Source organism: Triticum aestivum, chromosome 1A (assembly GCF_018294505.1).
Source record: "Triticum aestivum cultivar Chinese Spring chromosome 1A, IWGSC CS RefSeq v2.1, whole genome shotgun sequence".
In the NCBI taxonomy this organism is placed as follows: Eukaryota; Viridiplantae; Streptophyta; class Magnoliopsida; order Poales; family Poaceae; genus Triticum; species Triticum aestivum.
The window spans coordinates 500,844,056-500,848,602 of record NC_057794.1 but is presented as its reverse complement, the minus strand read 5'-3'; positions in this window follow the sequence as shown (position 1 = coordinate 500,848,602).

Genomic DNA, 4,547 nt, shown 5'->3' with positions numbered 1-4,547 from the left:
TGGCTAAAACCTAGAAGTCTACCCTGTATGACTAAGGTATTGTGTATATGCTTTCCGGACTACACCCTCCGCTTTATATAGACACGGGGGGGGGGGGGGTCTAGGGTTACATAGAGTCGGTTACATAAGATGGAATCTTCATAGTTGTTCGCCAAGCTTGCCTTCCATGCCAAGGAGAGTCTTATCCGGACACGAGTGTAGTCTTCGGTCTTCGTATCTTCACAGCCCATCAGTCCGGCCCATAGATAACAGACCGGACGCCCGAGGACCCCTTAGTCCAGGACTCCCTCAGTAGCCCCAGAACCTGGCTTCAATGACAAGGTATACAGCGTGTAGTGCTGTCTTCGGCATTGCAAGGCGGGTTCCTCCTTTCGAACTCCCGAATAGTCTCCAGACGAATTGATCGTGTCCGGACCGGTAACACACACCGCACACAACCGTAGAGAGAATATAATAACACACAAGTCCAATCTGCTGACAACTTTAGTAATGTGATGTCATGCCTGCCCGGTCATAATTTCAAACCGTTTTTCGCCCCACGTTTCGAGACAAGGTTGTCATTGGCATGTCTTGTCAAAGCAGAGATCGTGTCTGTCGGTGTCAAAACCGGCGGATCTCGGGTAGGGGTCCCGAACTGTGCGTCTAGGCCGGATGGTAACAGGAGGCAGGGGACACGATGTTTTACCCAGGTTCGGGCCCTCTTGATGGAGGTAAAACCCTACGTCCTGCTTGATTGATATTGATGATATGGGTAGTACAAGAGTAGATCTACCACGAGATCAAGGAGGCTAAACCCTAGAAGCTAGCCTATGGTCTGATTGTATGTTGTATATCATCTATCGACTAGCCTGGCCTCGGTTTATATAATGCACCAGAGGCCTAGGATAACAAGAGTCCTAGCCGAATACGCCGGTGGGGAGGAGTCCTTGTCTTGATCGCCTAGTCTTGTGGAATCTTCCTTGTATGCGGCAGCTGTCCGAACTGGCCCATGAGTATACGGCCATGGGGGTCCTCGGCCCAATCTAACAGATCGGGAGATGACGTGGTGAGTACCCTCTAGTCCAGGACACCGTCAGTAGCCCCCTGAACCGGTCTTCAAGTTAGGGACGCTCCTCGATTCTTTTGAACCGTTCTTCATCTTCGGTCGTCGGTCTTGAAAACTGGTTCAACAAATCTTCTCATCTTCGATCTTGAGGATCGCTGAAATGCATTCGACGAGTTTACACGTCGGGTATCCGAGGAGCCCTTGTAAGTTTCCGGCCTTTATCAATGCCTTGTTATTTTTATGCCACACCTCAGGTTTGAAATTGTTCCCGGGCGGCAGCGTCCTCTTGCATCCAAGCTCCAACGCCAGACTGCATTCGAGGTATCTTTTGCAACCAAGCACCAACGCCGGACCACTTCCGAGCTCTAACGCCGGAATGTATCCGAGCTCCAACGCCGGACTGTATCCGAGCTCCAACGCCGGACTGTATCCGAGCTCCTACGCCGGACTATATTCGAGGTGTTGTAAATCACCTTGGTTCAAAGAAGTTTGAAGGAGTTTAGCCGAGCTTAATGCCGGAAATGCCCTCTATGGAGCCAGCCACTAGCGCCCGAGCTTTATGCCGGGCTGCTTCCGAGGTGGTGCACCACCCCGAACGTGGGCCGATTTTTGTCATTTTTTTGATTGGTGCAATTTATTCTCTGCCGAGACATATAGCCAGTAGCCCTCAAGGTGGGTATCAATCTAAAACCCGAGATGCACCCGAAGGATGACGTAAGACTGCTGATTCCAGTAGCCGTTGAGACTCAGGTTGATTTGCAAAATCGGCCTGAGGATCAAGTCCTAAGTCGGCAGAATACTTCGGGACACTAAAAGCGGCATGCTCAGTCCTCGAGACTCAGGCTGGGTGTGGCCGACCAACCCGAGGATCAAAATATCCTCGGAAACTATATTGCACATAAATTCTTTTGCATTGGACAGGCAATGCAGTAGCCCCCGAGACACTGGTCGGGTGGCAACACCAGATCAGGGGATCGATGTGCCCCTTTAATATTTGTAAATAATAAGCCCGAAGCCCAGTAGCCCCCGAGCCTTAATGCGGGTACGGGTGGCCGAATTAAGGATTGATATCCATAGTAAAGTCACAAATTATGTGTAATGACTCTATGTATCCAAGTACTTTACGTCATTTAATGCTCGGATCCGCATTGTACAAAACTTTGTTGACCGACCATCGGCTTTCACCTCCTCCGCCAGTAGCCGAGGAGTGTTTGTCTTACTTTATAAAGCCTTTATGAGGGCAAAGATTTACGACAAACAAGGCAATCTGGCCATACGGTTTTATAAACAAAGGTACGCAGAGAGATATGTTATATTACTGTTTAACAGAAGAAATGTCTTCCAAAGAAAATAGTCCCGCTATCGGTTCCTTTCTTTGGGTTGTCATGCTAAGCATGATCATGAAACCTCAGCTCCAATGTAAGAGCAAAATATCGAGGATTTAGTTTGGGGTGCCAGTTAATAGCCCCCGGTAGTGTTCGGCGACAGTCGAGGTCAACCCGTAAACACTTCGGCCATTGTTATGAATGGCCCGTCATTTAACACCGTCATCGGATCGCTGAGTAGTTTACGCTTATTGTGACAGTCAGTTTTCGGCTTTCTCCACTGAGGTGCTTAACCATGTGAGCTGGAAGCACAATCGCAGTGGTTCTCCCTTTGCACACCTAGCCGAACAAAGCAGAATGTAGGAGGCAAGCGCAGGAGCCGAGCAACCCAACTATTGACCGAAGACACAATTCGAAACCGATGCATATATAGCAATATCCGAGAATGTTTTTGCCGAATCTGTAAAGGTGTCCGGCTTTGCACTGCGAGACTTGTGCTGAAAACAGACAAATAGTTTAAAAGTGCCATAAGCTTGGAAAACCAAAAAACGTCAATAAAAACTTGACGTCCGAACAAGATCAAGTGTTCGGTGCCAATCCGAAAATTGGCCTTAGCAAAAGAAGTGCTTCTGTCATGCTTTAACATGATGCATCCTATATCAAGACTTCAAGCGGGTCAGCCTACGGCTTCAACCTCCTATCTCGAGGGCGGAGTACTTCTCATTAGGCCAGTTTAGCAAACTAAACTCTAGCGGCTTTGAGAGAGAAATTAGGCTCCCCGGCTAGTGACCACACGCTCGTGTCGAAAAAGGAGTGATAGATAATAATAATAATAAAAGTTTGCAACGACTAAGAAGAATGACGGCTCATATAAATTTAAGAGCCCCCAAGTGACTTGGGTAAAAGAATGATTGCATGTACCTAAGTACTTATATCATATCTATGTTCAACCGAACTTTAAACGCGTCTTAACCGACCGTCGGCTTCTCCCTCTTCGGTCAAGGACCGAAAAGTGTTATGTACTCCATCTGTCGAGAATATCGACGGTGTTTCCAATAACCAGGCAATCAGGCCATAAGGCTGTAACAGACAAAGCGCGCTCAGGGAACTTATGCTATATTACTGCGAAGTGTAAGAAGCATCTTCGAAGAAAATAGTACCCCCACCGATACCTTTCTTTAGTGATCATTGTTATTATGAGACTTGTGCAATAGATTTTTTGTACTCATGAGTTCCACTGTGTGCCGACCATCATTGAAAACTATAAGAGCGCTAGCTTTCGGCTTCACCCAGTCTGAGGTCCGGCTCGGATGACCCGATCGTGACAATCGCAGAGGTGCTCCCTTTACTCCCTAGCCGAACAATCGGGAACGTAGGGGTAAACACAGGAGCGAGGCAACCCAGCTTGCAAATCGCTTAAGTCAATATGGTGCATATTGTGGCGTAATACACGAACAAGGAACGAAGCCGTACAAGTATAATCATATGCAAGAGGAAAAGCTTCATGAAGGAAGCCCCCAAATGAATTGGGTATTTGAATTTATGCGTCACAAACAATGTTTGGACAAGGAATTTTTTTACAAGCAACTTTTTTCCAAAAAAGTATAATGCTTGGTCGAACCGAACACAAGTTAGAAAAATTAAAGCTTTGAGCATGAAAGCGACTTAGCTGGTTAATGTGTTCGGTATTGATGACGCGGTCCGAGCTTGATGCGAGACAAGGTTCCATCCCCAAGCCGGTCCCGAGGTGGCGGAGCGGAGATCTCGACACGCCGAAGTGGTGACATAGCACGGTCAATGCAGACCGGCAGAGTGACGTGGAAGTCCCTGGATCATTTTCCTGTGCACAAAAAATAGTGCAAACCGGAGATAATAGTAATAATGATAATTAAAAAAACCGTTGCATAATAAATAATTTATGAAAAGTGAGTAATAAAAGAAATATGGCCTGTCGCCAAAGTCAATGTCGATGCATCGCGTCAGCGTGATGCGGTAAAGGCATGGCAAAGCCTGAATTCACAGGTCGGTCCGAGCTCCGGATGCGGCGTTCGCCGGACTATGTACGGAAACTGACCGAACCACCATGCGACTGTCGTTAGTGCGGCCACCATTTGATAGACCTGTGTACATATGATGGACAAACGAGAGTAATAATTCTTTGGGAAAAATGAACCCAA